Raw genomic sequence first — 16,696 nt, 5'->3', positions numbered from 1 at the left:
TCTGACAATATCCTCAATAGGAGTGATGGCTAAATGGTTTCATTTAGGGACTGAGCTCCTTTTGGGATTTCCTGTCTGCTGTCAATCTGCATTGTGAGAACAAAAAGCATTCAGCTTTGAACAGCTGAGGCTTGAGAAACAAAACGCAGCAAAATGCTAGTTTAAAACTAAGTAACCTTCAAGGATAATTGAATTATTCCTGTGCCTGAAGTTATAATGTCACATCGCATTGTGACTATTGCTGCGTTTAGAGGGATTTTTTTTTAAAATTACCTTCCTTAAAGAGGAACAGAGCTAATAAGTATTTCTTATAATATGCTCATCTTCTACCTCTTTCCTTGAACTGTGACTTGAAATTCCAAGCAAATAGCTTTGTGGGATGGCAACGATTTATTTAGCGGCATTGTGAGTTGGGTGAGTGGCAAAGCAAGTTCGATACATAAACTCTCAAGAAATTCCTGAATGGGTCAGCCTTCCCTCCAGCAGGCTTGCTGGTCAACCAGTCTCCTCCTTCAGTACAGCTCAGCCCCACAGTCAGGAGCCAGGACTGGCCAGGGTGATGGAAGGTGTTAGCATCAGACCCTTGCCAAGAGCTGTGCCCAGCATCAGAAACTGGGGAACCTGTTTGTTCCAATCATGTTTGTTTGCTTGTATCTTTGCTCAGGTGAAATCGTATCAGGGCACCTAGAGTATCGAGTAAACTATGCCCACCACTGAGTCACAGAGGGAAAAGTAAAGGTGAGTAAGATGGGGGTCATGGGGTAGGAAGAAAAGGAAGGCCGAAGTGGCATGTTGGGAGGAGGTCAAGGGAATAGGGAGGGCCAGCACTGACCCCATTGCAGGGTTGTTTTCTTTCTCAGGCTCCCACTCTGACAATGGCGACCGTCCACGATGTCCTGATATGCTTAGTTGTGTCTTGCATACCACCTACGCCTGAATTCAGTGCTAGACTGTAAACTCCTTGAGGACAGGCACTGTCTATTGACCATCTTTCATGCTCACATATGGCTCTTCGGTAAGGTTTGTAGAAGGAATGACTGAGAAAGCAAAAGGAATCTGTTCTTCACAGCAAGTCAATTCAACAAACGTCGATTACCTCCTGCTGTGGGTGGATCGGCTACTGAGGGTTGGCTGAGTGCTGAGAGATGGGAGGAGAACAAGAACAAGACACCGTTCCGCCCCTCAAATTGGTCACAGTCCGGATAGGGTCATAGCAGGTTTATGACCAGCTCCACAGAAAATGTGTACAAGTCAGGGTGTTGACTACAGCTTCCTCTGGGGACAAGGCAGTGTGCGATGTCCCCAGAACAAAGTTGGGCTGCATTTTCAGGCTGCAACAGCACTTGCATTCTCAATGGCTATCTAGTGATCCTCTGTTTAATACTAAGCTCTTAATTATGAGTCTTCCCTGCACCGGAACAAGGCAGCTTAGTGGCGGTGGTGAGGGGTCAGCTGTGACAAACATTGGCTGCCCTGACTCCACCACTGGGTCAGTTAAGGACAGGACAGTTTTAAGCTTATTGTGCCTTGGGTTCACCCAAGGTCATTTCCAGGTACAGGGAAAGACCTATGGTCCAAAATAACATCTTCTTCCCCCCTCCTAAAGTCTGGGCTCCATTGCTTATAGTTTAGCATCACAGACAAAGTGACATCAGAGAGCTCAAAGCAGAGTCCCAGCTGTTGTGAAAAATCAGTGCCTGCCTTACAAAGAGGTGTGTGTGTGTGTGTGTGTGTGCATGCACACTTGTTGGGTTGGGAGGAGACACAGTCAGTAGTTCCAGGTTGGATAAAACCATGTTCAAAAAGAAGTAGAACTCTCCCAGGCTTGAATTTGAAGGTGATCTGGGTTTTGTAGAACTCGAAGCAGCAGCAGAATAATGTTTTGACTGATGTATGGGCTTCTTGGGGGTTCTGAAATTTATAGCTTTCCATTTCAAAAGGAAAAAATATAGGCATTGTCCATGAAAAAGGGGTCACACCAGAATTTGTCAAGCACCTTGTATACCACCTGCCACTTCTGGAGAGAAACAATGAAAGTCTTGGTTTGGGGGAAACTCAGAGTCTGCTATACAGGAAGGGCTTGGGCCACTCCAGGGCTACCGGTCAAGGTCATCATCTTCTTACCACTCAAGGGAAGTGGGGAAGGTGGGGAGGATGGTCCTCTGGATTTTAATTCTTCCCCCAAAAGTAGGCTTGATTGGGAGCTTCATGGAATGTGATTCTGTCAGCTGAAGGTTTGCAATAGTGAAGGAAGAAGAAGGAAGTGCAGAATTAAGCAAGGGTTTTGAGTTCCACGTTCCGTTAGTCCTTCAAGGTTGTCTGCAACAAGTTTTTTTGAGCAAATATATTTAGATAATTCTGGGTTCAATGAAATAAGTGTTTTTACTTGGGCCTTTCCACTTGTGGAGTGTTTCCCAAGCTGGTTCGACTCTGAAATCTTTTTGGTGGGAAACACTGAGAACTCACAGACCATGTGCTCTAAGGAAAACAGAGTGAGAACTGGCTCTAAGTTTTCTAAGAAGGCAAACTTCTTTCTATATTTTTTCTTTGCACTGACATTACAGACATCGAGGACCTCATTAAATCAATTAAAAAATGAGTGTGAAGGGAGAACAAAGGTCAAAATATTTTTTAAAGATCTTTAAAAATAATATCTCTGTCTTGCATACCAACAAGAATGCATTGATATTGTAAGCATTTGTGATACATGTATTAATAGAGTCATTACCTCCCCCCAAAAAGGAATTCAGAGAATTTATGGAGAAGAGCCCATGAGCAGAGGTGGCTCAGGAAGGAGGAAGGGTTTTAACATGAGAATCTCGCTCTATTGACACCAATGAGGAAGAAGATTTAAAGCCACGACAGTTCATGAAAGTTTGAGTTACTTGAGTGAGTCTGTACCAGGAGCTGAGCATCATGCTTGAGATGCTTTGTAAATAAGACACCACTTTGTGTTTCAGAGTTTGCAAACTGCCTTTATGGATGGAATGTTTTGCAGGCCAGAAAGAAAAAGTAGTATCACACTGCTATAGTTGAGATGGATAACAAACGAGGACCTACTGTATAGCACAGGGAACTCTGCTCAATATTCTGTAATAACCTAAATGGGAAAAGAATCTGAAAAAGAATAGATACACGTATATGTATAACGGAATCACTTTGCTGTACACCTGAAACTAACACAACCTTATTAATCAACTGTGCTCCAATAAAAAAAAAAAAAGACGAGAAAACATTAAAAAAAAAAAAAAGAAAAGAAAAAGTAGTATCATTATTCCTGAATCATAGGTCCTGATGCAAAGTCCTCAGGGCATCTCTGGAGCCTGAATGTGTACATGAGTAGGCCGTGTGTGCATTCATGTGTGTGCGTGAGTATATGGTATGTGCATGATTGTGTGGACATTTGTGTGTGCATGTGTGCAAGTTTGTGTATACATGTGCACCCATGCGTGACTATATATGTGTGTCTGTATGTGCACGTGAGTGTGTGTGTTCACATGTTTTACACCCATGTAGGCCCTCCCTCTAGGTAGTAGAAATAAACTGCTTGGGTCCTGGTTTCCAGCTCTGTCTCCAAATAGCTGGGTCACCTTCCAGGAGTCTCTCCACCTCCCTTGGTCATTGGCAATTCTTGGAAATGTAGGCTTGCCCCGGAATCTAGGGGTTGGCAAGCTTTTTCTGGAAAGGGCCAGCTGTTAAGTATATTATTCTTCACAAGGCACACGTAGTTTCCGTTGAATGTTCTTTTTTTCCCTCAACTTTTCAAAACTGTAAAAGCCACTCTGAGCTCAGGCCTTGTAAAAAGAGGTGGTAGTGTGGCCTGGCATAGCTGCAGGACCCTGTAGATGACCCCTTTCAGCTCCAGCACGGCCGGCTCCCCTGGCCCAGTGAATCGGTTGCTGCCAAGGTAGATGTTTCACCCTCCTGCAGAGGTTGTCATCCAATGCTCCCATTTGACCAAGCGGTCAATACAAGGTGGTGGGGACACAGCTCTGATTCGGGGGCCAGGAGGCTGACACACTCTGCCTCTGTTTCTGGAGGGAGGGTTGAATCCTCACTTTGCTCCCTAACTGTATGGCTTTGCCCAGGTCAGTTCACTTCTCTGGTTGCTTGGGTAACTGTGTTTGAAACTGTTCAGATTCCTTCTGGATATGAAATCGTGAAATTTACCCTTAGTGCTGCTTGAGAGCAGGGTGTTTTGAGTTCCCTTGTAGCTAAACACAGCTTGTCCAGTCCCTCCCACACTGCAGCCCCAGGGAGCCCTTGCCCGTGGTCCAGGCCTGGCCTCAGGACACCGGCCTGAAGGAAGCTGCCCATCTGCTGGAGGTCGAGCTGTGGTCCTCACAGCCATCCCTGCTCCTTGGTCCACCTGTCTTTGTCTTTGTGATTCATGGGTTGTCCGTGGTAGAAAGATTTCCCTCAACGTTGGCATCTATTTAAAATGTCTATTTGTTTTTTTTTACATCTTTATTGGAGTATAATTGCTTTACAATGGTGTATTAATTTCTGCTTTATAACAAAGTGAATCAGTTATACATATACATATGTTTCCATATCTCTTCCCTCTTGCGTCTCCCTCCCTGGGGCCACGTTGCTGCTTTGCAGGCAGAGAAACCTTTCTGCTCAGGGAACCGCTTGCAGGATTCTTGATTCCCAGCGTGTGTTGGCTGAGCGTGGGCTCGAGGTGTCAGAGCCAGACACCGTGGGCATGTCGTCCAGGCTCAATGAATGTATCTGCATCTCTCCTAAGAAAGCCTCTGGAAGTGCATGATGGCAATGTGGCTCTGGAGGTGGACCCAGGCACTCACTTGTTACTGCCCTCAAGTTCACAGGCTCTCTGGACAGACCCAGAGTTACCCGTGACCGAGTCTTGATCTCTATCCCGTGCCCCCCTCCCTGATCTCCTCTCCCATCTCTGCCTGCTTGTGTCCTCGGGGAGCATCAGCTCTCTTCCTTCCTCTTTCCTCTTTGGGCAGAGACCCAAGTGTCTGCCCTGTTGCCAGATTAACCTTCCAAAGGTGGCAGTTTGCTCACTGATATCACAAGTTTTCCTTTACTCAGAAAAACTTCACAACTTCCCAAAGCCAAAAGCAAAACCCCAACTTCACTAAAACCCAGACGTCTATCCTCTCCTAGTCTCCCATCTGCGTCTTTATTTTTATCTCAGAAAGTCGTCAAAAATAAAAATGTCTGGATCTCATGCCTGGTGCCTGGGTTCAATTGGTCAGAACTGGGCCCAGTTACTGGGCTGAGAACCACAGCCTCCAGGAAGCCTGCTCAAACCCAGCTAGCCTCATCAGCCCTTGAATTTGCTAAATGACAATGCGTGTTACTTCAAGAGCCAGAATAATAGTGCAGGCCATTAATTACAGAGGTTCCCCGCTCCCGCCCCCGCCATGCCACACGGCATATGGGATCTTAGTTCCCTGACCAGGGATCGAACCCACCTCCTGCACTGGAAGCATGGGGTCTTAACCACTGGACCACCAGGGAAGTCCCTAGGTCACAAATGGCAAATAACCCAAACTACACCATGCGCCCTCTTGCCTCTCAGCCTCCTGCTGCAGCACAGCTTCCTGCCCTCTTTTCTCTTTGTTATTCTTCCATGTGGGCCTAGACTTTCTCATCCTCAGAGAACCCTTCTTCCAATTCCAGTTCATCCCTGGGTCCCTGAGCACAGCAGAGGATGCCATGTGTTGGATTCCATCCATCCAGCACATCCACTCATCCTGCCTGTCCCATCCCCAACCTGACTGCACCTGGACAGCTTGGCGGAGGGATGGATCAGAATTAATTCTGAGTTGAGACCTGGTTCTTAGAAAAGGTCCCTTCCACACACACAGCAAGGCTTACTGAGTCCTACTTTCAGGGTGGGACCGGTGGGGAGCGGAGGGAAAGTTTTAAAACAGGCACAGTGGGTTGATATACCACTGAAATCTTAAAGACATGGACAAAGGTGCCAGTGTCTTGTGGTTGGCAGAATTCCATGGTGGTCCCCCAGATCCCTACACTCTGGTGCCCACACACCTCCTCCCAGTGATCCATTCAAATGCTAACCTAGATGCTTCTGTGAAGGGATTTTGCAGATGTAATTAAGATCTGAAATCAATTGACCTTAAGGGAGGGAGATGATCCTGGGTGGGCCTGAACTAATCAGGTGAGCACTTAATAGAGATTGGGCTCCTCCTTACAGGAGAGATTCGAAACAAGAGAAGGATTCAAGGCTGAGAGGGCGCATGGACAGGGCTACATGGCAAGGAACTGTGGGCAGCCTTTAGGAGCTGAGCCCAGTCCTGGGCCTGCAACCAACAGTCCTAAAACCTCAAGGAACCAAATCCTGTCAACAACCATGTGAGTTTACAAGAGGACCCAGAAAGGACTGCAAGCCCTGCAGACACCTTGATTGCAGCCTTGTGGAACCCTGAGCAGAGTACCCCACTGGGCTGCACCTGACGTCCGACTCCCGGAAACCATGGTATAATAAAGGAGTGACATGAAAGCCTCACGGTTTGTGGTAATTTGTTAATTGCAACAGGACTACTGCATGCTCTCTCCTCTCCAAAACACACTTTCTCAAAACCATTTCCTGTGTGGTTTATTAATACTCTTCCCCCGCCAGGCTCAGGAAGTCCTGGCAGGGCTGCCATCTCCCGGCAGATGAGATGACAAGAGGGGCAAGTTTTGTTATGGATGAGACATTCTCCAGAACAGAGTGGGGTGGAAGGAAAGGGGATCCTAGGTACATTCTAAGAACTCTTTTTGCAACCTGCTGCCAAAATTCCTAACGTGTTGGCTGCAATCCTCAGAAAAACTGAACAGAAAAGTTAAATAAAAAAAGACTATCTTTTTTATCAAGAGCTTCAAGGGAAACAAAGTCTACATCAGAGACAAGGTTATGTTTTAAATAATGGACTAGGTTGTGTGGTTGCCCACCTGCTTACTGCGATAGCCTTTGTTCCCCAGTCCTGGGTGGTGACACCTGGGCACCATCCCTAGTGTTCCCACCCTGCCTCTGACCAGTGGCTTTTCCCTGAGAACAAGAGCACAGGGTCAGGGATAATGTGGTCTTGGGGGTGGATCATCTGGGTCTTTTCAAGCTTCTTGAAGAATCTCGTGTAATTAGAGCTAACCTGCCTCGATTTCAAATCCAAAGCCAACATGATTAATATCCTCTAAAAATAGTCAGTGAAAGGCACTTTTAATAAGGCTTCACACATGCAGGCTACTTTTAAATATAACCTATGATTAAGTCTGAGGAGATACCCACTGGAGGAAGCTGGAATCGAGAACCTGTCCCAGCAGAGGCGGAGCTGCCGGCCGTTCCACTGTTGCCACTTTGCTGCAGTTCAGCCTCCTTCAAAGTCTAGCTCTCACTCTGGTCTCACAGCCATTTCTAGAACCTCTGGCTTATGCTCCTTGAGGGCTGGAACTGTGACTTTTGGGGGTCTTATTCCCAGTCCCAGCACTGTGCCGGCACAAAAAGAAAGCCTCATGGTATGTTGATTTAATTAGTTAAAATTCACTAATTTTTTTCCCCTGCCAGATCCAACCTTGGGCTTCTGATTCTTTCCTAAATTCTACTCTCTCTCTGTCCAGCTTGATGGACAGGAGCATGGACCAGCCCCACCCCCAATCACCCTCACCCACAAAGCAGTTTCCTCCATGCCCACCCTCTTGAATGAATACTCTCACATTCCTGAGCTTGTTTGAGGGCTCAGCGTGGTCTCCTTTTGACCGAGGAGTTCCTGACGCCCACGGCCCAGCTACTTGCGGAAGTTCTGTGTGTGGGAAGCTTCCAAGGTGAAAGAACTCTTAGGCCAACTTTGTAGGGCTACAGTAGGATTATCCTGTTTTATAATCATGCCTTACCCCTGAGTCAGCATGGGATCCTGTGCTTACTAAGACAACCTCTCCCTCAATTATTAATCACAGGTTGTCTTGTTGCAAAACCAAGCCCCATTCAAGTTTGGTTATACTTTCCAGTGGATGCTGTCACCATTCACTTATCAAGTCTTTCTTAAGTACCTACTCTATGTCAGTTACTGTTCCAGGTCCTGGGAACACAGCAATGAGCAAGACAGAGTCCTACCCTCATGGAGCTTACATTTTGGTGGGAGATCAAAGCAGGAACTAATAGCTGCATATTATAGGTGTAAATTTCAGGAGATAGTATGTGCTATAAATTAAAGGGTGTAAGAAGATTAAGAGTAATGGGGTAGTTTTAGGGTGGGATTCCCTCTCTGATGAGATAGAAAGCACATTTCTTTGAGAAGAAATAAGATGCACATTTCCTTGGGGGGGGCGGAAATGATGTAGGCAGAGAGAACAGTAAGTGCAAAGGACCTGAGGTTAGAAGTAGCTTGACTTCAAGCACTTCACCACCTTAATGCATTGATGATTTGGATACAGCTTCTCTTTTCTTTCCCCCTGGAAATATAGGAGGAAAGTCAGCTGAACTGGGATAAAGCAAAGGAAGGCAGTTGTGAGGAAGGTTAGAGTCCTCCACTTATTTGACCATAAATGGTAGCCCCAGCTGGGCAGTTGGTGTTTCGGAGCTGTGTGGGGCTGGGCCAGCCAGAGCAAGTGTTCGTCTTGTTGCTACCATGGCTGGATGTCTGAGGACTGAGCAGAGAGTCTGGGGAAGGGCTTGGTGGGGTCCACGGAAACTGGGATAGGCAGTTTGCACTCCTCTTGTGACAGGCCTGTGAGGACAGGGCTGGCTTCTCTGACTCAGCAGTGTTGATGTTGGGGATGGTGAAAGTGTTGCAGGCAGCTTCTCTACAAGGTGAGATTTTAGGGTGCCGGTAAACTTTTGTGATCCCCTCTAAACACATCATTCCCTCCCAGCTCCTGATGCCCCCCCCACTCTGGCACCCTCATAATTCCTTTTTGCCCTTAGCTTTCCCACCCTTCAATCCACAGGTGAAGAAGGCTCCTCAGCCCAGGGAAGGGTGACAGAAAAGAACACTGCAAGTCAAATGGTGGCATTCTTGGCTTTGACGTCCAGAACAGTCTTGGGAGCCAGGGTTTTGGAATTCAAGAGCCGGACAGACTTCTTTTTGTGAGTTCTCCCAAGTTTGGCTTCAGATACTGGGCACAGAGACTGGGGAGCCTGGGAGAGCATAAAGCCTATACACTCCTGAAGAGGAGAGAAGATGTGATGACAGAGCAGCTGTTCTGTCTCCCAATAGGAGACAAGAAACCTTACACTGGCGGTGGGGGGGAAGGTGGGAAGACTTGGCCAGGTGAGAGGAGAGTGTGGGGTTGCCCCCCAGCTGTCTCCTTGAAGCTGGTTGCCTGGAGGGGACAGAGGATGAGTTTGGGGACCACAGTGCAGAGGAGACTTGCAGCTAGCTTGCTCATGTTTGACCCAGGGAATTGCAAACCTGTTTGAGATCCTGGCATCTAGACCTAGACCAGCATTGGGAGTTGGACGGTCCAGAGGCGTGTGGGCTGGCAGAGACCACAGGGCTAGGAGGAGGACCCAGGTCCTGTGGGGACCAGGCAGCAGATGGAGTTGAGACCTAGGGCATCACTGTGCCAACAGCCCCACTCCCCCCGCCAAGCCCACATGCTCTGCAAGGGAGGGGGGGAGCAGCATGTGGGCTCAGGCCCCTGCACAGACGTAAATCATAAGGGACTGAGTTTACTGTCAATTGGCAAGAGTTTTCCTGCTACTTCCCATTCACGGGGACTCGTGTGGGCTCAGGTCTAGGGGAGTGGACTTTCTGCTCTGAACGCTTTAAGTTTAATTAATTAATTAATTAATTTTTGGCTGCATTGGGTCTTCGTTGCTGTCCGTGGGCTTTCTCTAGTTGCGGCGAGCGGGGGCTATTCTGTTGCGGTGCGCGGGCTTCTCATTGCTGTGGCTTCTCTTGTTGCGGAGCACGGGCTGTAGGCACACGGGCTTCAGTAGTTGTGGCACATGGGCTCAGTAGTTGTGGCTCGCGGGGTCTAGAGTGCAGGCTCAGTAGTTGTGGTGCACGGGCTTAGTTGCTCCGCGGCATGTGGGATCTTCCCGGACCAGGGCTTGAACCCATGCCCCCTGCACTGGCTGGCAGATTCTTAACCACTGCGCCACCAGGGAAGTCCACTTTAAGTTTTATGATTGTGAGATCCTTATTGCAATTTCTTACAGATTATTTCAACAGGCAGAAGAGCCTTCCATTTCACCAAGAGAAATAAGGCTCAGTGGGTGACAAGCTCGCTGGAATACCCATGTCAGAGTCCTTGGAGAAGGTGGTCTAACGCAGAAGGAAGGGCCAGAGCAGGATGGGGGCAGAGCTGTGAGAGATACAGTTTTGCTCAGGACTGGCTGACTCTTGAGAGGAAGGTTCTTGGATAGTGTATCTGTTTCCTAGGGGGCTGCTGTAACAAAGTACCACAAGCTGGGATGGCTTAAAACCACAGAAACCTAAAACCTTATGGCTTAAAACCTTAAATCCCTAATAGTTGTGGAGGCCAGAAGCCCAAAATCCAGGCGTTGGCAGAGCCAACTGAATGCTCTAGGGGAGAATTTGTTCCATGCCTCTCTCTCAGCTTCTGGTGTTGCCGGCCATTCTTGGTGTCCCTTGGGCTGTAGACACATCACTTCAGTCTCAGCCTCCATCTTCACACGGCCTCTTCCCTCCCTGCCATCACATCACTTTCTCTGTTCTTATAACGACACCTCTCATATTGGATTAGGGCCATCCTAATGACCTCATTTTGACTTGATTATGTCTGCAAAAGCTATTTCCAAATAAGGCCACATTCACAGGTACCAGGGTTAGGACGTCTGCATGTTTCTTGTGAGGGACACAATTCAATTCACAGTAGTGAATTAGGTTGCAGAAACCCATTTGTTTTGTTGGCTTCCTGGTCGGATGCTGGGTTTAGAGAAATCAGATGGCAGAACTTATATCTTTCTCAAAGGTGTTTTATAATCTATTCACATTTCTAAGGCAAAGAGTTGAGACCTGTAAATCTGTTCATAAACTCTTCAGGAAAGGCCCATTTCTTTCTGAGAGTAAGGAACTGACAGCACACAATCCTTCTGCTTCTAGGCAGCCGCTGTGGCTCTAGAATCCTGACCTGGTGAGATGTGCAGGTCTGTACAGCACACCCACCCATGATTGGGCTCACACCTCCTGTAAGTGAAACTCACCCTGAGACTTCTGATTTCTGGGGGCTGAAAAGAACCATGCATAACAGGTGGCAACTCTTTGTGTCAAAAGGTTTCCCCTGCACACCCCACCGACATGGCAAGCACACCACGTTGGTATAATTCAGGAGAACGCCAACTGTAATTCTACCCACCTCCTCCACACTCCAGCGAGCAGCAAGCGAGGCAGCAAACAAAACAAACCCCACGTGAAGCTGGAACCTACTGCCTTTTCCCCCCAAAGCTTTGCAAAATCGAATATAGCAAGATGGCGTATGGGGGCAACTTCATAAAAATGTTTCCTGTAAAATAATGTGTATTGAAAGTCTGGTGAGAAATTCGAGAAATTTCTTCCTTAAGTTAAACACAAGGGATTCTGAGGGTATACCCTGATCTCTTGACCCTAAGTAAATAATGTTCAATTATCCTAGAAAGGTGAGTTATAGACAGAATAAGAGGAATGGAAAGCGCAGGGCAGGAGATTTTTCTCCTTTTTTGTTTTTATAGAATAGTTTCATAGGCTGGACCTCTCAGCAGGATACTGAAGAGATTAAAAGGTGAACATCGCTTTTACTAAAGCAAGTTAGTAGGTTAAGGGAACTCACATCCACACACACAGTTTCTCTCCCCCTCTCTCTCTCTTTCTCTGTCCACTCTGCACAGTATGTCATTTTAGTTGTAGCAAAAATACCTTTTATATATTGATCAAAATTTGGCCTCTGACTTATCAAAGATTCATACTAGCTGGAAAACCAAGGATTTTTAAGCATCACTTACAAATGTGTCTCTAAAAGTTACAAATAAAAAGCTTTAATGCATATTTTAATTTTGTAAAAAGGGAGATTGATAGATCGATTACTTGTATGCTGTTTGGATAAGAGAAACTGTTTTCACAGTTTCTTATACCCAATGAAAGCTAGAAATACCCTTGGAGGCCCAGGTTGCAATGTTTTTTTTATGCTCCCAGCTACCACCTCCTTCCATGGCCGCTACTTTACGCATTTTAAAGGTTTGAATATCCAAATACAAAAGCTGATAATTTAAGATAAGTGCCTTAGCTCTGTATTTTGACCTTTTTGCTGTTGTCAGTGGTGGTGGTGATGATAAGGGATGGTGATGCTGTGGGATGGGGAGGGGATAGTGGGTGGGGGGAAGGGGGATATCCATCACATGACTTTTAAATGGTTCTAGGCAATAAGAAAAAGGTAAAAGATTTTCACGTTGGGAGTTTAAATGCTTAATAATTTTCAGGTATGTTTTGAAGGCATCTGATGGTTATTCTTTAAACTAATGGTTCTCAACCCTGGCTGCCCAGTAAAAGCATGTGGGGAGCTTTGAAAACATACAACGCAGAGGCTGCTCCCCGCTGTGATTCTGATTTAACTAGTTTGGGGTGAGGAACAGATGTGGATATATTTTTAAATCTCCTCGGGAGATGTTGATGTGCACACGGGGTGTTGAACCACTGCAGGTCAAACAGAGCATCCCAATCAGGCGCAGGTAACAGAGAGGGGGACTCAGGTGGTGCCACCTCCTCTGAAGGAACAAGCTTGTTGTCTAACTGTTCAATAATAAAGCCACCCACTTCATTTCTCTTTTTTTATTGAAGTATAACTTCATTTCTTATTATTTACTATAAGATATTATAAAAATTTAGGATGGGACTTCTCTGGTTGGCGCAGTGGTTAAGAATCCGCCTGCCAATGCAGGGGACACGGGTTCGAGCCCTGGTCTGGGATGAGCTTGCGCTCTAGAGCCCATGAGCCACAAAGACTGAGCCCGCGTGCCACAACTACTGAAGCCCACGCGCTTAGAGCCCATGTTTCACAACAAGAGAAGCCACTGCAATGAGAAGCCCGTGCACCGCAATGAAGAGTAGCCCCCACTCGCCAAAACTAGAGAAAATCCCGCATGCAGCAACAAAGACCCAACGCAGCCAAAAATAAAAATAAATTAATAAATTTAAAAAAAATTTAGGAAAGGACACAGAATAACCAAGCTCTCACTTCAGATTTAATAATGGATATTAGTATTCTGCAATATTTCTTCTGTATCAGTTTTGAAAATGTGGCTTTTAAAAAATATCTGGTAAGTATGAATGGATTGAAAAATGTGGAATATATTTGGGCAAATGTACTTAGAAGCCATGCTGCTCATTTAGAGCCCTTCTATTTTAGTATAAGTCAGGAAACTGGGTAGAGGCAATGGTAGGGACTAAAGGCTGGGCAAAGATGGGGAGACAAGATGAGAAAAGGGGTGCAGGATGGGCCTGAGGCTTAGGATGTCTAAGGCAACCTCCAGTTTGTCTACTGCTGGTCCTAACAATGGCTTACAATTTTTTTTTTTTTTTTCGGTACGCGGGCCTCTCACTGCTGTGGCCTCTCCCGCTGCAGAGGACAGGCTCAGCGGCCATGGCTCACGGGCCCAGCCGCTCCGCGGCATGTGGGATCTTGCCGGACCGGGGCACGAACCCGTGTCCCCTGCATCGGCAGGCGGACTCTCAACCACTGCGCCACCAGGGAAGCCCACGATATTTTTATTAAAGGGTTTTTTTAAGAAGAAATTACAGTTCAGGAAAGTGGGCATTCCCAAGAATTTTCCCTTTCTTTGTCACTCATCTGGTTCCTTCCACAGCTTTTCACCAAGTTCCTGGGTATTCTTTTGATCTTGTCCCCCTTTTTGCAGAAACATGGTGATTTCTTTGTTCAAAACCTGCACCAATACGCCCTTGTGTAACTGGCTACTTGTGTGGTCTGTGCCCCATGGCAGAGGGAGGGCTTTCTTTGCTCCGCTCTGCTGACTGCCCTTCCATATGCCTTTTGACATTTCTTTCCAACAAGTACTACCTTGGGTTCTGGATTATATTCCTAGGATAGCAACTGAAGTTTCCTTGGTCCTTCCATTTAGAGATGTTTATTTTAAAAAGATTGTAAAGGGTAGAATTTACTTCTAAAATACTTCAATAAATAACCTCTTCCAAGTTTCTCTAACTCCCTTTGGCAGAGACACGCTATATGAATAACCCAGAACCGTGTCCAAAATAGACGTAAAGAAGCAGAGCTGGCCTCTTCCTGTCTCTTTCTCTTCTCGGATCCTCTTCAACATCATGCTCTCCAAAATCTTAAACTGATCTGTTAAACTATAGTGTAATCAAAACCCTGTCATCCTTTACCACTTTTTAACTTCAGGAAGCCTTGTGATTCTTGCTTAACCACTCAGAAACAAAACAAAAGAAAACAGAACAAAAACCAAAGACATAAAGGAGATGACCTGGGAAGCCTGGTTCTAGAAGCGGATTATTCATCCTTCCTTGATGTCCGTCTAAACTCATAAAGGGAACAAGGCACTCGGCGAATCAGTGGAAGTTACTCAGAGCCTTGCAGCATCAGCATCACCAGGGAGCTTGTGAGAAATGTAGGACCCCAGGCTCCAGCCCAGACCTACTGAATCAGAATCTGTATTTTAATAAGAGACCCAGATGGTTCCTGAGCACATTAAAGTTTGAGAAAAATGAACCCATCACACAGACTCAACACTTGGACCCCTTGACTCCCATGGGCAATATTAATTTAACTGCCTAGAAAATCTGGCTTACAACTTTCGAGACCATTCTTAAGTAGTTGAAGGAAAATAAAGCAGCAATATATCGACATTTTCTCCAACTTTCTTTTGTTAACACTGGAGCGATGATTCCCATTGCATGTTTTTCAAAAGAACCTAGAGAGTATCACTTTATTTTAAAACTGTGCTCACAGTATCCTGTTTACTATTTTCTAACTAAAATTACATATGCCAAATAAGGAAGAGAAACACACACAACTTCGAATTATGCCAAATCAGCTTCTTTCTGAATCCCGAGTTAACGGTCCTGGCATTTAGACATGAGGAAGAGAAGGGATTTTCTTAAAGGTTCATGAGGCAACATGGCTTTCTCCCCAAAGACCCACAAGATCAAGAACCACAAGTTCAGCTGCTGCAAAATGGGAAGAACCTAGAATCAGCCAGGATAGAGTGGGAACCTGGCCATCTTAATAAGATCCCACTAATAGCTCTTTCAGGATGTCTGCTCCTACTGCAGAAGCATTAGCACTCTTAACTAGAGCAGGCTTTGTTTCTCCCGAAGACAGCATCCCTGCTTTGAAGACGGCAACCCCTGTCCCCACACCTCCTCCCCAGGACTCAGCATCTCTATCCCCACTCCCGCCTCCCACAACCTTCCTGAGGTGCTGACCTTCCCCCCTCCTGGAGGTCATTCTTTGGACAGTGTCTGTGGTTAACAATGCACAGCCCTCTCTGCTTCCATCTCTCCCATCGCCCTGTAACATCATCCATCCTCCAATGGCTCCGTGAAGGCAGGGGGAGTTGTTGGAGGGAGGGGATCAGGGACAGAGGGGCTGTGAGGCGGAGACCAAGAGCGTCAGAGACCCACCCTAAGCCCGAAAGTGGTACCCTCTTCCAGTTCCCTATTTTTTTTTTTTTTTGAGGTACGCGGGCCTCTCACCGTTGTGGCCTCTCCCATTGCAGAGCACAGGCTCCGGACGCGCAGGCTCAGTGGCCATGGCTCACGGGCCCAGCCGCTCCGCAGCATGTGGGATCCTCCCGGACCGGGGCATGAACCCGTGTCCCCTGCATCGGCAGGTGGACTTTCAACCACTGTGCCACTAGGGAAGCCCCCAGTTCCCTATTTTGAAAGATGGAAACTCAGGGTGAAGTCTCAGTGTAGAATCTTGAAGTTTCTCAGGGTAAAGTCATACCCCTAAAACCAGGACTGTTTCCATAAGTTTGTTTTCTGCATCTGTAACTCTATTTCTGTTTTGTAGAGGGCGTAAGGTGGGGGGAGAGATAAATTGGGAGATTAGGATTGGCATATACACACTACTATATATAAAATAGATAACTAATAAGGACCTACTGTATAGCACAGGGAAACCTACTCAATACTCTGCATATGGGAAAAGAATCTAAAAAAGAGTAGATATGTGTATATGTATAACTGATTCACTGTACAGCAGAAACTAACACAACATTGTAAATCTACTATACTCCAATAAAAATTAAAAAAATAAAATAAAAATTTAAAAAAAAAATGGACCATTTCTCTCAAATGTCAGAGAAGTTCCTGTTGGTCCGTAAAAACTGCTGACATTTCCAAAGTCCTTTGGGATGGCCAGTGATGTCACACATCTGTTTTCACTTGAAAGAATAAAGCTCGTGGGGGTCTTGGGGCTTCTTACCAGCCTGACTGTGGGTTTGGTTGTGGTCGTGCCTCTGTTAGGTGGGGCCTGGTGCGTCGGGTGGGAGGTGTACATTTCTCGTGGGTCATGAAAGTGCAGAGGTGACTTTTCTTAAGCCCCAAGGTGAACCTGGAGACCACAGCATAGCTAGGAGGGCAGGACCCTGCCCTCCCATGTCCTGGAGGAGACTCAAGTGTGGCATGTGGACCGGAGGTGAACAAATTCTCCGAAGCCTTGTGGGAACACTCAGGGTTTCTCTCTGGCAGGAGCTGGTGTCTGTCAGGGGAACAGAAAAGCTGACAGCCTTCGGGGAGAATCA

Source organism: Delphinapterus leucas, chromosome 4, assembly GCF_059928025.1.
Source record: "Delphinapterus leucas isolate spDelLeu-1000000601 "Yukka" chromosome 4, BTC_Dleu_Yukka2, whole genome shotgun sequence".
NCBI classification, from domain to species: Eukaryota; Metazoa; Chordata; class Mammalia; order Artiodactyla; family Monodontidae; genus Delphinapterus; species Delphinapterus leucas.
The sequence above is the reverse complement of the archived record's forward strand: the minus strand, read 5'-3'. Positions refer to the sequence as shown.